General features: G+C 36.0%; 1 protein-coding gene across 1 annotated transcript in view; it reads left to right on the forward strand.

The window, feature by feature from the left end:
• The first annotated feature begins 1,928 nt into the window (after positions 1-1,928).
• Positions 1,929-17,938, forward strand: part of carmil3 (capping protein regulator and myosin 1 linker 3) — a 130,329-nt gene continuing 114,319 nt past the window's right edge. Inside the window, exon 1 of the mRNA XM_041992025.1 lies at positions 1,929-2,007. The gene's annotated coding sequence lies outside the window, so the exon portion shown is untranslated. The remainder of the gene's footprint in view (positions 2,008-17,938) is intronic.

Genomic DNA, 17,938 nt, shown 5'->3' on the forward strand with positions numbered 1-17,938 from the left:
GCCAGGGAAACTTGTCGGAATCAAAGAAAAGATGTAGGTAGAAAAAATATAGAGCAATACTTATTGGAGTCTTTTTTTGAAGATCTCAAGCTGAAACAATGTGTTTCAAAGAAAGCGAATATAAATAAAAGAAAATACTCAATCTGTGGATCTGAACCCAAAAAGAGGTACTTTGACACTGCCTGTCCAATCTGCTTCAGACCAGATGTTTGAATAGCAGAAAATTTAAAGGACTGCTGTGGAAAAAAAATAGTACATTTTATTTCTGGCGCCTTTCAAGTCACCTAAGGTCACCTTACAGATAATAAAGATTAGATAATTAGAGCATTGCCAAAAAGAATATAAACCCAAAACAGTCTAAATAATTTAATCACTCCCATGTTGTCATTAATAGAAACCATTTTGTTTGGGCTGTGACTGATTAGACTGAATCTAAAACCACACTGACATAAACAGGCGCCAGCATGCACCGTTTTCATGGGTTTGTGTCTGCTGCCACCTGCTGGCATTAAAACCAACACTGCTGCTCCGCCTGCTTATTCATTCTATCTGTGTCCAGAGCCCATCCCGTTATGACCAGAGGGAACATCCTTCACAGATCATCAGCTCATTACAAGGCTAACTCACTGGTTCGAACTATCGTTCATATTCTCACCTTTGGTCAATTAAAATTCTCTAGTCTGTTTGACCTGCGTGTCTTTGGAATCTGTGAGAAGGAGGAAAAAAAAAAAAAAAAAAAAGAAAACTCACAAAACTCAGAGTTTAAAAGCTTGGAGGAGGAATTAAACCTTCATGTTGGGAGATTAACGCAGCAGGGGTCCAGGCGCCAGAACTCCTTGCCTAAGTAATGCACTGAATCTGTAATCGGGTGAATAGTTTGTTTAAATGATTTATTGCGTTAATCAAATCAAATGTGAGGGAAGGGATAATACCTGCAAGATCATTTAGAGGAAAACTGTGGAGATGTATTTGTTTCTGTAATTGGATTAACTGTTTCCTTCCCTGTGCTGAAAAACACGGGTGTTGTTATTAGTGAGTGTAACTTGCTGTACGGTGATGTTATTGCTCCAGATAAATCTTGAATTGCTCAGAAATCCTTCCACTTGGGATGGATAAGATGAAAGGGAAGGAGCTATAATCATGCTCAGGCTGCTGACCCAAGAACTTTATGCAGGTTTTATTGGCTTTCTGTACAGTTTTTTAATTAACGTCCTATCTACAAAAAAAAAAACAAAAAAAAAAAAAACATTTTAAATCCATCACACACTTTGTATGATTTTGGGTTTTGACATTATTATTATAGTGATTATAATATTATAGTTATATAGTGACAGTGATATCTGGTGATCTGATTACATAAACAAAATACTAATCTTAGTAATCTGTGTTGTTATAATAATAACAATAATAATCTGAATTCTTTAACATGTTGCCACTACTTGCTTTTGTTTTTTACAATGGCCTGTTTCTTTTTTATTCCACGGTCATGTTGATATATATGCTGTGATGATGATTCATGTATTTATCTTTATCTTCTAATCACACTAAAACCCCATCAATCTTTCACCCATCTAGACATAATTGCATGCTCACATGTGATTGGAGAATGTGAATTTAGAAATAATTAGCATTTCAAGTATCAGAAGAATCAGTCTTAAATCAACGGTGCTGTCAGTCAGTTTAGGGAAGAGAGCAGACTTCAGTCCTGACATGTTTGCCATGTTAGTGATGACGAGGATTTTAATAAAGAATAAAACTTTCACTTTCCTTTTTCCGGTCTGTAAAACTTTCTTCTATATTAATACTGATGTTGCTCCTTTGGTTCTGTGATCTTCTCCTCTAGTCTTTGAGCCAGTCAGCATGTTTCCTGTCCTTTTTAAAACCAGCATTTGTTCTGATGTTCTCTCTCCAGACTGACTCTTGTGCAACCCATCCCCTCCTTCTCTCCTGCTCTTCCTGATGCTCAAAAAGAAGCCTCATCAGCCGTCTGCTACCTCCAGACTCTGGGTAGGTGGCAGACTTTTCACTCTGAAGGATCTTGATGGATCAGTTTCCTCCAACATGTCACACTCCACCATCAGAGTCTGAGCTGTGTTTTCCACTGTATAGCATCCCCTCTATTTATAGAAGTCTATAAATTTCTGGGGATGGAGAAAGCAGCTACTGGACCTTTTTGTCTTGTCTGTTTTAGATTTTATGATGCACCCAGTTGTTTTTTTTTTCTTTTATTATTATTATTATTATTATATTTTATTCAGGCTCTGTCCAGAAACCTCTGTAAAGCCATGCAGAGATGCAGTAGTTTAGCATTGTCTTGCTGAAATATGCAATGTCTTCCCTGAAAAACATGTTGCATAGATGGGAGCTTATGTTGCTCTGATAGCTTGAAACTTTAATGTTGGGTTTCCAGGTGTGTAAGTTAAGAGTTCCATGGGAACTAATGTGCCCCCAAACCATCAGGAGATGCAGGCATGAAATTTAACTGGGTGCTGATTATAAACTGAATGGTCCTTATCTCTTTAGTCCAGAAGACACAGCATCTTTGACTTTCAATAAGAATTTCAGTTTGTCTGATCACAGAGCAGTTTTACACTTTGCCTCAGTCCATTTTAAATGAGCTTTAGCTCAGAAAAGATTAAAGCGTTTCTGGATCTGTTTTACATACAGCTGCTTCTTTGCATGCAAGCTTTAACTTGCATTTGTGAATGTCATGGCGAGCTGTTTATACATACTGATATCTTGATGTTTTCCTGAACCCATGCAGTGATTTTTATGACTGCCTGTTTTCAAAGCAGTTCCAGTTTGGGGTCCGGAGAGTGAAGGCTGTTTTGATATTCTTTGAATGTTTTATGTACCGGAGATGATGGAATATTCAAAATCGTCAACATCTTTCACTGAAAAACATCTTTCTAAAACTGGCCCACAGTTTGTAGAACCTCTGCCTAACTTTACTCAGAGACTCTGCCCTTCTAAGGTGCTCTTTTATACCCAATCATGTTCCTTTTTATCCTGATTTGTTTCTTTCTTTAGTTATTTTTAACTCTCCTTACTTTTCCAGCAGTTTTTTGCCAATATCCTAACTTTTTCAAGGTGTGCTGTGAATAAAAAATTGTTTTATAAGATTTGCTCATTTAATGCACATTTGCAGTGTCCCAACCTTTTTTTTTTTTTTTTTTTGGAACTTGCACATAGCCTAAGCAACAACTTGAGCCTGGAGTTGTCATAGCCATGCTGAGCTTTTTGGTAAGTTAAACTGATTTGTGACTCAGGAAAGTATTGTGTAAAGCCTTTATTCCATATCCATTATGAATATTTTCCATATTATTTGTTGAGGTCATGGGATTGGTGTAGAATATGTACTTCGCTCTGTACGAGTTCATACCATATATTTTGAGCTGCCCCTTTTTTACACACCATGATCCCCCTCCCCTGACTTCTTGCTTCAGAAGCCTTGGAGTCAGTGACGATTCCCTTTCATCCAAGTCCATCAATCTGCTCTGCCTGCATCCTCTGCCTGCCTCCTACTTTTTTGCCCCCTGGTTTGAACATTACATAAAAAAGCCTCTTGCACTGTTGCCATGTTTCAGCTTATGTATTTGCTCTGGAGGATATCATGAAAAATTGAAAGCTGGAACAAATAAACTGATTTTGTGTTTTGGGGGGAAAAAAAAACTAATGAAAGAATAAAGTATCCCCTTTGAATGCAGAATAGACTTTTCTCTAATTCTTTCAGCTGCTCATATTTAGCTCCCTGTTCTCCAGCTCCAAGCCTCAGTGATTGCATTTTCCATTTTTCCTATTATTAGTCCAAATTCCCAGTTGAGTAGCAGTTACAAAGGGTCATAATGAACTCCTATGAGAGGCTTCAGCACAAAAAGACTGAGATTAAGACTGAAAGGCAACTCTCTATTAAGTCTCAAGATAACAATTTTATATATTTTACAGACTTGTAGATGGCGTACATTTTACAACCCAGCTGTCGCACTGTCTTCAGTCCCAGGTGGACGCTGTGGTGGAAAATATAGACCACAGCTGCTTGTTTGATAGCTGCTGTGAAAGATGGGTAAACATGGCTGTCAATAAAATAAAGGGGAGAGATGTGCAAAGACATGAATAAGCAATGAGAAAGATTTTTAAAAAAAGGAATGCCACATAAACCAAAATAGAGCTATTGTAATTAGAGCTACAATAAATCTTTTTAAAAAGACACAGAAGCTTTTTCTTTTAAAGGAAGGTTTGAGGAACTTTGTGTGGATTGCAGTCATTCAGAATTACAATGTTTGGTCTGATTAACCCAATGATCACATATTTGTTATCAAAGATCTTTTATGATTTAAGCTTTAACATAATTTTGAAAAATCATAGGGTTTTCTGCTTTTACATGATAACAGTCCTGCAGCCGCTACCCTCTTAACACCACTAGGTCAAAGTCATCGATCTGTCAGTGAGTGTTGGTAGAAAAATAGTTGGATAAGATTTTATTTCTTTCTTAAAGCAGCACTACTGAACTTAAGGAGACTTTGGGGTTAGTGAGCGCCAACGTGAATGTATTGCATCCTGTATCTTCTCTGAACTCTCTGCAGCTAGTAAAAGTTAGTCTGATGCTGACTCTTGTCTCATCTCTTGCTCTGTCACTTTCTTTTCCTTTTCCCCATTTCCTCTAGCAATCTCTTCTTGGGTTTCTTTGCTGAATCAGCCATTGTGCATGTTCAAAACAGCCAGTATGTTGATATCCAGTTGCTGCCATGTGACACAGTGCTATTAGGGAAAACACAGCAGTCACATGTTTCCTGCTGGAAGATAAAGTTGTGAAGTGTGGTTTTTAATGCCCTGAGATCCTGCAGGGCAATGGCGGCTCCCATAATGTAGATAATAAATGTCATTTTGCCATCAAATTTAATCAGAATACTTGTAATGTTGGGAACTTGTGCATTGTTGTTTCAAAGAAGCACTACAGTACTTTAGCAATTTTCTCAGTGATGTGCCCCGTACCTACGTCTAATTTGACATCCATTCAGCCTGTAGTCTGTAAAAGTCTTATTCTGACTTTTGTCTTATCTCTTGTTCTTTCACACTGTCTTTTCCTCTCTTCCTCCGACAATTACTTTTTGAGTTTCCTTCATGAATCATCCAAGGTGTGCGTTTAAAACGGCCAGTGTGTTTATATCTGCTTGCTAGCATGTGACGCAGTGCTTAAAACAAAACTCGACTGCAACGTCAAAGAAGAAAAAGTTGTACAGTGCAGTTTCTCAGCCTTGGAACGCTGCTGGGCAATTATGGCTCCAGAAATGCACATAAAAGATGTCACTGTGGCATCAAACGAGTCTGGAGTGAAGACTTTTAAGGTCTGAAAGTTACGGAGTGTGTCTTTAAACTGCTGTTCTAAAAAGTATGTCCTACTTTCTTTCGGCAGGATATTCATTACCAAGAGGCCAGTTTCAGGTTTTCAACAGGTTTTTGCAACACTTGGAATTTTCATGAAGTTTGGAGCAAAGTATTTTATTGATGGGATGTTTCATACGCTGACTATGCCTGGACATTCCTAAATAATAGTAATGAACTTACACCTAAATAGTACTGACTGCTTTTAATTGCTTTTCTGTTTGTTTGCTATTTGGTGTGAAATGCAGATAAAAGTCAGTGTTGCATTGACCTTCATACATGCTTCAGTAATCAACCTGCAACATATTCATTTAATAAAATTCATTGTTAATAGTCGATACATGGGAAGAGCATTTCAAGTCTTTTGACCATTCAAAGTGTTTTTACTCTACAAGCCACATTCATTCATTCATGCACTGACTCATACAGAATTTCTGAGTTGTTATCCATGTAGTGCTTTTCTACCTATGACGCACATTCTCACAGATGAACACATCAAAGGCAGCTTGGGTTTCAGTATCTTGCCCAAGTACACTTCGACTTGTACATCATTGGTTTGAGATCATTGTGCTTTAATGGTGTTATTGATCAGATAAATTTATGTTGTCACATAGTCATAATTTTTTTTGGAACCTTTTTATACATTGGCTGCAGCTGGTGTGTTGTACTTCCACTAGAATATATGAGTATAACTGGTCTTCTGATGTCAGCTCTGTCTGGATTTCCAGAGTCAGAAAAATCTGGGTTTACTGACTGTTAACCAGCGTGAGTTGTACCACTCAGCAAGATCTTCTTTGCTAGTTTTAGTTAAGTCAGATCTCTTAAAGTTCCCCTGACTGTGTTGAACTTGCAGTGTAGAACAGGCTCCTGGTTAGGTTCAGGGAATTGCACATTTTCAATCACATGACTTTTGCTCAGGAAGAAACAGGTGGTCAGACAAACCAAAACGGCTAATGTGCAGGAAAGATGCAAGTTAGTGTCCAAACATTTCCAAAGTACACACACCATCACGCTGTGCGATGGCATAGATCTTAACATGTTATCCCGTATCCTGCATGGGAGACGGATGCCCTGCCAACCGAGCTATCCAGCCTCATTGATCATTGGCATCAACCTGTCGTTCGGATAAGCCGTATTGGTGGGTCGGCTCTGCCTCAGTGGACATCAACTGATGTGTACATCAGCCTGGGCAGTGTCAGCCTGTCACTCTGATGAGTCAGAGTGACAGGCTGACACCATCCCCAGTGAACATCAGCTGATTTGTACACGTCACACACCATCCAATGACACCTCTGATAAAGACAGCAGACTACCATTGAAACATGTCAGGTAGGCTTATGAAGAAATTTTTGTGTCTGATAACATAAGAACTAAATCAGCTGTAGAAAATTATTCATTATGAACTTTGTTGGATTAACAATGAGTTCAGTTCTAGATATCTCGAACAATCTGGTGCTTCAGACAGGCGTCTACACAGTGAAGCAGATGACAAATCATGCCTTGTTTCTGCTCATGCAAGTATGTATTTAGCTGTTTTAATAGCATTGATGCTGTGTGTGTTTTGTGTAAACAAACCCTGACCAGCTGTTTTGCTCTGACATGGATAATCTTTAATCCTGGTCCTTGGAGGCTGGTGTCCTGGAGGTTTTAGAAGTTTTCCTGCTGCAACACACCTGACTCAAACCAATGGGTAATTTACAGACCTGCGCAGAGCTTTACATCAAGCTCTGTATGTGAGTCTGAATCAGTTGTATTGCAGCAGGGAAACTTCTAAAACCTGCGAGGACCAGGATGAAAGATCCCTGGCCTAGATTCTCTGTAGGAGCCCAGTCTGGTGTTTTCATCATAAATACAATGTCAAAGTTAACACAAGCTATATGTTGTCCGCTTCTTCACTAGCAGTCACAATCTGCGCAGCCACACTGTTAGTAAAACAAAAAGTGGCTGCAGGTTTCATTGCCATATCAGAAACTAACTAAAATATCAGAAACTAACACAGAATGACCCAAACCAACTGATGTATAGATATTTACAAACTCTGGCAAGGTTTGATTCAGCTCCTTTAGATCCGAACATAAAGTTTGCAAGCTATTTTTTCCACATTTTTTTTTTTTTTTTGTAATATCCTCTGCTTGCGCTCACTTTCTGATGACATCTTGAAGAACCCTGAAGTAACCTCAGTTAGTTTCATGATTTAAATGACTGGAACAATCAAAAACAACACAAATCTAAGGTATTTTCCAGCAAATGCCACACACTCTGGTCTACAAAGAGCTCTGTTGACCACATTTAATGTTGAACAGAACTAATAAGGCAGATGTGATGTCAGATAAAAGCAATAACTTGCCTTGTTTGGACTGAAACTACTTTGGTATAAAAAAAAAATAATAAAAAAAAAAAACATGGTTGGTTTATAAAATTCATCCCCTGTATAACACAGCTGTCACCATTTTGCCATCATAAACACTGCAGTTATTCTCAAGACCATTAAAGGTTGTCTATTCTTTAAACATAATTGTAGGTCATTACCCCGAGCTGGAATAAACAACCCATGGGATCATTTTTGGGAAGAAGACATTCATATTAAAAAGAGTGTTGCTGAGCATATTTATGCTTCCAGGAAATAAATCATGATAAAGATCTTTATAGTGAACCCTACAACACCATCCACAAGCATTTTATTGTTCATGATTTGCAGACAATAAGACTTTGTCTTCTTCCAATAAATATAAAGCTTTCTTTTTTGTAGTTCATTCATTTCATTCTTCAGCATGATATTTATTACATCCGGCACAATGGCACTGAAGGCGACAGTGCCAGCAGAGAGTTCAGGTTTATTGTTCAGCTAATGTCTACATTCAATTACAATGGCATGAACTGCTTGACTCTGGGTATATGCATCCACTCCTATTATTAATTAATACCCTACCTGCTCAGTCATGACTGGAATTAAGCAGGAGAGTAGACACCAACACATATATGTACTTGCATTGCTGTAAGAATGGACTAGTTTATGTTTCATGTAAGTTCCAAGGATATAAGTAATTATTTAATAATGTATCATAAATAACTGTTTCTTTAAAAGAAAATGTACTGAAAGAAGGTTTTAAATGAAAAAGGCTGTGGGAAAAACTTCTTTTTTCAGAGCATCAAAATGCATCTTTTCTTTACATTTCTTCTCAGTCTTTCCTCTGTTCTTTAATCTCAAAAGCTTCAAATAAAATGCAAGGACATTTGTCACTTGTACAATGAACAATTTTTCTTCCTTTTTGTTTTGTTGCTAGCTGGTTATTGAAAAGTAATTTGATTTGGAGCCTGTGATTGATGAGTGACTATGTGCTTATCCTCTGCTCCTACAGAGAAATATCAAAAGGTACGTGTGGAAGAAATTTTACTTATTATGTTCTATATATAATATTATAATCACACCTATAATTATTTCCTTTACTATATTCATTTATAAATTGTGTTTACACTGTTACTATATTACACTTTTTACATTGTACATTTTTACTATCATGCTTTTATTCACTTTTAAGGTTTATTCTCTTCATATACATGCTCTGTTAAAAGTTCCCTACGAGGGTAAGATGACCTTTATCTGGTCCTTCCTCAGACCCTTAGACTGGTTCTGGTGGAGACACAACTATGTGAGGTTGTTTTAACACCAGCTCTTGAAGTTGTGTTTCCACCCAAGGTCTTCAGGAAGGAGGATTCTTTCTACAGAAATGTAGAGCTATTGTTTTTCCTCTTGCCTTCTCAGAGTCTCTCCCGACTTCACGCTAGTCGGGACGACCACTCTCATTACTTGCAAATAATTCTGTATTCAATACTTCTCCTGTAAATAAACCTTATATACTTTTACTCGTTCCAGACTCTTGGTAATTTTTCTACAACATACAGCAGCTTTAAAATGTCTGTTTGGAGTATGCAGTATGTGTTCTAGACATTGTGAAACAGTGGTGATAGATCTTCTACCAGACTACCAATATTTCTTCCACATTTTTTACTTTGATGCTCTGATAAGTGGAAAAGCCTGTACTGCATATAAATCTCTGCCTTCATAAATCATTAATCCTGTACAAAGTCTGAAGCACTCCAGAGAAATGTGCTGGGGAAATCTCGCTGTCACAGCAGTGAGATTTGTTTCAAGACCTTTTTTTCAACCTGAGTCAAATTATTTTGAAACAGACGGTTTTTAGATTGCACAATGAGCTCCAGTTAAACCTTTTTTCCCCAGACTGGTGGACTTTTGAACTCATGGAGTTTTTATTTTAGACTGAATCATAGATAAAGTGACATATACCTCTGAGTGAGACTGACAGCTCTGCTAAGCTCTCTGGCTTGTTCTCTTTCAGCTTGACCAGTCTGATGAAACCACAATGTACCCTGCTCTGTGTTAGAAACAGACTAACCTGAAGGGCAGATCGTCACAGGGCTCCATAGCAAAAAGAAAACCTCCACCTCTTATATATTTTCACCTGGAGATTCCTACTATACTCCCCAGAGTTCATCTTCCTGCTGGAAAGGAATAAATTGAGGTCATACAGATGTTGAGCTTGTACACAATGATGTACATTTTCCTCTTTTTTTTTTTTTTTTTTGTAGGTGTGAAAAGTAAATTCTAAATTTTAAAGTAAGGGACGGTGTTTCAGACTATGTTTGTAAAACCTTTTTAAAGCTACAGTAACTGAGTTTTTTATGCATATATAACAGCCACAACAAGCATCAATGTTGTAACCTTAAACCTTATGATGATATATTTGTGCTATTTCTTTTTGTTCTGGTTTTATGAGGTTACAAAAAACTTGTAGAAGAGTTGTTTTTTATCATAATTATTATTATTAGGGATATGTTGTTCTGCAGAATGTATAGATGACCTTTTCTGTGACAGAACCAGGTGGCAGATGTAACCTGCAGCCCGATGAGAGAAGAAACCAGTCCTCACCAAAGATCCCACTCAGAGCTGAAACCACGACATGAACACACAAAGGCATGCTTGGCTCCCCATGAAAACATCTAATGTGGTCTTTTTTTTAGATTGAAGAATTCAGTTTATCTTGATAACAAAACACTGAGTTAGAAAGAAACCTTGCAGATATAAGTTATCGATTTTTCAGCTTTCTTGAACCTTTAACAATGTTTGTTTTTCCTTTAATAGGATTTAATAGCAGATTAAAGAAGTATGAACACTGGTCAGGGCACGAGTGGCATAAAGATGTAGCTGCACTCCATGTCTTCTGAAGGATAAAGTAAAAAATAATTTAACAGTGAACCCCGTCTCACAGAAAAACACATCACAGGTATGTTTGTTTAAATATCCAGAAAGCTGTTACTGTATAGGATCAAAAATTGGGTCACAGCAATTTTTTGTTATAGCAAGAAGTATCAAGTCCATATGCAAACATATAACTGTTTATATATCACATGCCAGCAACTCTCAATAGACATGAAGACATAGTAGAGATGACTAAGTTCAAACTGAGCATCAGAATGAGGAAGAAAAGGGATTTAAGTGACTTTGAATGAAGCACGGTTGTTGGCCCCAGAGTGGTCTGAGTTTTTCGGCTGATACTTCATTTATTTATTCAGTCATTAATATCAACTGCTTTATAACTGTTATTGATAATTAGCAATTAAACACTCTCTATTAACTTTGTTGATAAAATCTTATGAAGATTAATGTTGCCATTTTAATTAAAATTGTTGAAGGCTGAACACAGTCTACATGGAGAAATTGTAGTGTGAGAAAATTTGGAGTATAGTGCAATTAGAACAATTACACAAGCTGTATTTACACAGTCACATAATCCATCTTCCTCTAAAAATGCTCAGACTGTTAACGATTAACAGTGGCAAATATCAGCCTTTCGGCGCGAGCTGCAGTCGAGATCGAAAGTCTTGTGGTGTCAAGAGACACACTGAAACAGCACTTTTAAGTGGGAACAGCCAGTTGTTTTTGTTTGGCATTTGCACACCAAATTAACTTTTCGTTTCTGTATTGGGTCATTTTCAGGCTCAGAATTTCAGGCTCAGATCCTCAGAAAATCAAACTGCATTAACGGTTTTCTGCACGCTTCAAACGAAGCTGTGTTTGCTTCTGTGAATGAGTACCAAATTACACTTACTCTGGCTTTCTCACAGATCATTTCCAACTAAACATGACTCATTTCTTGAGTCATGCTTTCCTCTCAACATGTGTGTGTTGGGGAGGGTTCCCGCCTCAATGCCTCGGAGCAAGAACAGATGGGCAAAGAAAATTAATGTCTGGGTGAATAAGGATCTGCGGGTGCTGCATGCATCACTAACATGCTCACTGAACAGTTTCTCTAGAGGGCAGCCTTTTTTCTTTTCTTCTTTTTACTTAGTCTATTACCTAATACGATCAGTACTGTTTAAGTACTTTGAACTCATTTTAAAAATTCAATTTTTTTTCAGTCTGATAATTTATTTAAATGATGGCATGTTTTCACACAGTTTCTAACAGGTTTGCATGCTAAAGCACAGGACGATTTGCAGTTAAAATTCTGTGTTTACAAAAGTCAAGAAACAAGCATACTGTACAGAAATGTCTTAGAAAATGGATATTTCCTCTGAAGCGCCTGTTAAGGCGACATGCTAATAACTTTTTTCTTTTAAGAAGACCATAGTTCAATTGCAGCTGATCCCAGCCATGAATTTAAATCCACCAACATTTGCCAACTCTTCCACTTCAGCTATTTTAAAACCAGACTGTTGAATTAAATGGAGTGTGCTTAACTGTGGTACCCTCAGACTCTTAGCCTCAACTAATGCCTGCATGCAAATGTTGTCATTTCAGCTCACTTGCAAAAGGCTGATGCTTGAAAGCAACGTTTGACTTTTTAAAACAATTAGCATCTCTTGTCTCTTGCTATATCCACATTTCATAGCAAGATTCTTCCTTCTGCAGGGAGGTACAGCATTCTATTAGCTGTTATTTAAATCCACTCCATAATTCTGTTATTTGATTTCATTTGCATGATGATTGCATGCTGAATCATCTGGGTTTCTTTCTTTTTATCAGTAAGTCTGCATCACATTCAAGTTAGCTAATGGTGCAGACAGACAATATCACACTAAACAGAGTGCAGGCCTCATCTCATGTTTGAAATGTTAATCAGGTCTTAGATTCACATTTCTAATGCATTGGTTATATAAAAGTAGGTGAAAATAAAGCTGAAACCGGAGTTTGAATATATAAAACATTTCATGCTAATTTGACTGTTCACCTATAAATATGTTGATCACTGAATGAAAACTAACATAGGTGCTCAGAACTAATTAAACTTCTCATTTTAATGAAGTGTCAGTGCGCAGACATGTTGGGGCCTCATTGTGCTGGTTGTCTGTATGAAAGACTGGAATCATCTTTTCCATAACAGCATTTGATTTGAGCATGAGCATGGAAAGGGTGTGAAATTTTGTGAATGCATCTGTCTGGTGTAGTTTTCAGATCACTGCACGCTCATGCTGTGGATGTTCTGCAACAGCTTGGCAGCCAAGATAAAGTGCTGGAATTGCAGATTCACTCGGAAGTATAATCGACTCGCTTTGAGAGAAAGCAGTTAATGTTCGCCAAGAAATCAATAGATATGTCATTAAGCTCCTTTTCTGAAATAAAGACTCAAACGGAGTCTTTGTTACTGCAACAAGACACACATTTGCTAATTTTGAAAATGCTGGATCTGTTTGTAGTGAATTCTGATGGATGATCCAAGTGTATTTGTAGGTGAGACCACAGGGAACGTTAGTTGTGAGGTGGATACAAGTTGTGTAAATAAGGATATATTAGGCTATTTAGGCACTATATAGAAAGATTATTTATGGTAGCGTGAGGGGGGGTAGACATGCTTGCTCAGCTGTTTATTGGATAGTGAAAAGAAACCAAAGTACCAGGAGAAATATCTCATACATGTGCATAGTGAACCTGCAAACTCCACACCTACCAAGATTCAAACTGACTGGTTCTCCAGTTGGAGTTGTGTGTAAGGATGTGAGTATTGTCACCTTACAGCAAAAAGGCAAATAATGTTGATGAAAATATACAATATTCATTTAAAGTTAGGGATATTTGGCTTTTGTATACTGTCAGAATGTTCCTAAAATGTAGTACAGCCTTTACAGGTGAGCTTAATTAAACCATTCTCTCAACTTTTAAATAAACTTGTTCAACTGTTTACTTATTGTGCAACATGGTGTTCTCTAACAAGGTGATTAACCACACAAAAAACAAAACAAAACAAGTGTCTGAACCATGAACAGACCACTATTCTGTTTCTATGTGAGCTTGCATTTAAACGTCCTCTTCAGTCAACGGCGCCGCCATATTGTTCCTGGCAAGTTATCAGTTTTCAACAGGACTGAACAGAGAAAATGCGCCTGGATTTTCTGCAGTTTGGTGCTCAATAAACTGTAACACTCTTTTAACACAATCACCAGGAATTACTTTTAATAGTAAGAATGAACAACTGTCTTTTTTTGTTTGTTTGTTTGTTTGTTTTTTTTTTAAGGCATATTGTTAATGTTGTTATCCTAACTCATGATAACAACAAATTAGGCTTTACTACTGCCTTTTAAGCCAGAGGATAGAATATGTTAAACAGGAACAAATCAACCATACCTATGGGGCGCCAAGTGTAAAAATTCAGTATAAAAGTTTTAGCTGACACATTTTCATTATTTATCTCACTTTTCTCACATTTAGCACATTTTTCCTACATTTTCCTACATTTAACATAACTTTTAACCACATGTATAATGGTCAAATAGAACATCTAAATCTAAATTTTAAATCTAAATCTAAATGCTATATGTTAAATCTAAATGTTATATGTTATATCTAAATGTTAAATCTAAATCTAAATGTTTAAATCTAAATCTAAATGTTGTATGTTATATCTAAATGTTAAATCTAAATCTAAATGTTTAAATCTAAATCTAAATGTTATATGTTAAATCTAAATGTTTAAATCTAAATCTAAATGTTATATGCTATATCTAAATGTTAAATCTTATATCTAAATCTAAATGTTTAACCTAAATGTTTCGAATATATGCTAATTAACCCCGCCCCTTTTAACCTCAACCAATACGCTAGTAGGGAAACACTCGCTCGCACGCACACACACACACACAAACACAGGTCTTTACTGTGAATGTCTTTCTGCATTTACGAGCTGCACTTCAAAGTACACTTCCAACCAACCACTCACACCATTAATGGTAAGATGCATATATTTATTTTTAACTTTCTAAACAACATTTTGCGGACTTTTACTGTTAGCTAGCTACTTAGCTGTAACTAACGTCCAGGGCAAATTTATCGCTATTACTGCTGTCACGTCACAAAGAAAAGTGAAGTGAACCAAGAATGCATTTCCTAATCCTTAACTGAGTAAATGTTGTAATGTCCAAAGTTTGTGTGTGTATTATTTAAAAGCCACTACCTGTACTCAGTCCATTAAGAGAAATCTTTGTTTTCTCTTTTTCAATAGGCTCCTCTGCCATCTATCCCTTGACGAAATGGGGCTTCATCAGGTTACTTGAGCCAAAGTCAAAACATATAAAAACAAGATGCTTGCCTTTTTCTCCAGAAGCATCAGTCTTTGTCATACCCAGACCAGATTAGCTTAGGCTGGTCTCGTTGGAAATTTTTCCTTTTCCACATCATGGTCTAAAGATCAACTAAAGAGCTGAAATGTCCGCAAAATGTTGTTTAGAAAGTTAAAAATAAATATATGCATCTTACCATTAATGGTGTGAGTGGTTGGTTGGAAGTGTACTTTGAAGTGCAGCTCGTAAATGCAGAAAGACATTCACAGTAAAGACCTGTGTGTGTGTGTGTGTGTGCGTGTGAGCGAGTGTTTCCCTACTAGCGTATTGGTTGAGGTTAAAAGGGGCGGGGTTAATTAGCATATATTCGAAACATTTAGGTTAAACATTTAGATTTAGATTTAAGATTTAACATTTAGATATAACATATAACATTTAGATTTAGATTTACACATTTAGATTTAACATATAACATTTAGATTTAGATTTAAACATTTAGATTAAGATTTAACATTTAGATATAACATATAACATTTAGATTTAGATTTAAACATTTAGATTTAACATATAACATTTATATTTAGATTTAAACATTTAGATATAACATATAACATTTAGGTTTAGATTTAAACATTTAGATTAAGATTTAACATTTAGATATAACATATAACATTTAGATTTAGATTTAAACATTTAGATTTAACATATAACATTTATATTTAGATTTAAACATTTAGATATAACATATAACATTTAGATTTAGATTTAAACATTTAGATATAACATATAACATTTAGATTTAGATTTAAACATTTAGATTAAGATTTAACATTTAGATATAACATATAACATTTAGATTTAGATTTAAACATTTAGATATAACATATAACATTTAGATTTAGATTTACACATTTAGATTAAGATTTAACATTATGATATAACATATAACATTTAGATTTAGATTTAAACATTTAGATTTAACATATAATATTTAGATTTAGATTTAAACATTTAGGTTTAGATTTAACATTTAGATATAACATATAACATTTAGATTTAACATATAGCATTTAGATTTAGATTTAAAATTTAGATTTAGATGTTCTATTTGACCATTATACATGTGGTTAAAAGTTATGTTAAATGTAGGAAAATGTAGGAAAAATGTGCTAAATGTGAGAAAAGTGAGATAAATAATGAAAATGTGTCAGCTACAACTTTTATACTGAATTTTTACACTTGGCGCCCCATACATATCAACAAGTGCCGCAACCAATGTGTAGGTTGGAACATTGTTAAATTCGCGGATGACTCAGTCATCATGTCCTTGCTTACCAGTGATGACCCTGATCACAGACCTGTAGTGAAGGAATTCACCGACTGGTGCAGGTCATCCTTAAATATTAACAAAAGCAAACAAAAGAAATATGCATCGACTTTTGGAAGAATCCTCCGAACATCTCTCCTGTCAGAATTGAGAACCAAGCAGTAGAGCCGGTTAATACTTATAAATACCTGGGCACCCACCTGGATGACAGACTGACCTTTTGACCTTCACGTCGGCGCTCTGCAGCGCATGTATTTTTATCGGAAGCTTTGTTGTTTTAATGCTGACAGGACTTTTATGCAAATGTTTTACCCTCGTTTTACTAAGTCCCTTTTAACTTTCTCTTTTATCTGTTGGTACAGCTCCCTTTCCCAAAAAACCATGAACTGATTGTAAGACTGTGTGGTAAAATTGCAGGGATCTAACTGAATGACTTCTCAGCTCTTGCAGATCAAAGTCACCTCTTGGCTCATGAGTTCCTGCTACTTCCATCAGGGCACAGGTACATCCTACCAAGATGCAAGACTAACAGACTTTTGTCCCTGTGGCCATTGCCCTGTTAAATAGGCTGAACAAGTAGCTCTATTTTCATTCATTCATTCATTCATTCATTCATTCATTCATTCATTCATTTTCATTTATTCACACATAGCTAAGCACAACCTCAAAATATAACAAAACAACAAAACAGGTGAACCACTTCTTGATGCCACGATTAAAAAGGAGCAGGTAGAAGAAAAACTTATAATACCGGCCCCTGTCATAAACAAAATCTCACATATAAGTGTTCTGTCAGCTAATTACTTGACATCAGCAAATCAATACAAACATACAGCAGCAGCGGGAAGTCCCATGTTCAAAGAAAGGTGTGCCACACGGACAAAAAAAAGGAAAACGTTAATGTTAAGGTTTAAAAACAAGCTGCCTACGGTTGATGAGGGAACAAGGTTAGTAGAAGTGTTGTGTTTGGTAAATGTCATTTTGTTATGTTTTACATAGTTTAAAAACTTACTGCTAAGTGTGAAGTTACGTTTTTACCCAGTAGAGGGTGCTCATGCTTTTTGATAAAGGTTATGATTAGTCAGCAAAGTAGTTTCACCAGTTTCAATGTTAATGTAACATAATGATAAATGTAGTTGCAACATGTTGGCTATATTTCCTATGTATAAAATGTAAAAGGGTAAAAGACCATGTTAAAATGTTTAATAAGTACACAGAACAGATATACATAGCCATAGCACTCCGAACAGAGATTGTTAAGAGAAATTAATAAGGTAATTCATGAGGTATAATAAATAAGGTAAAAAACATATTTTTAAGAGTTACTAATTGTATTTTGTTTATCTTGTAGCTTTTACGGTGTGTTTACATACACGGCTGTTCAATAAAAATTGTGAACCATCAGTTTGAGAGACCATCTTATCTATCGGGGATGCTACAGTTATCACACCCCAAAACCTAAACTTAAACACTCTCAATATTAACTCGTCTATACTAAAAAAAAACCTCCCTATCTTTTTTTTTCTTTGTAAAAACCATAAACTTAGTTTAGTTTAGATTTAGAAATAACCTGTTTTTATCAAACCAGCTTTTAAGTTCAACCGTTTCTTTTGCTATACTTTCTGATAAAGTGTTTAAGTCACTTCCTGAACTAAA

The sequence above is a fragment of the Melanotaenia boesemani genome, chromosome 8, assembly GCF_017639745.1.
Source record: "Melanotaenia boesemani isolate fMelBoe1 chromosome 8, fMelBoe1.pri, whole genome shotgun sequence".
Lineage (NCBI taxonomy): Eukaryota > Metazoa > Chordata > Actinopteri > Atheriniformes > Melanotaeniidae > Melanotaenia > Melanotaenia boesemani.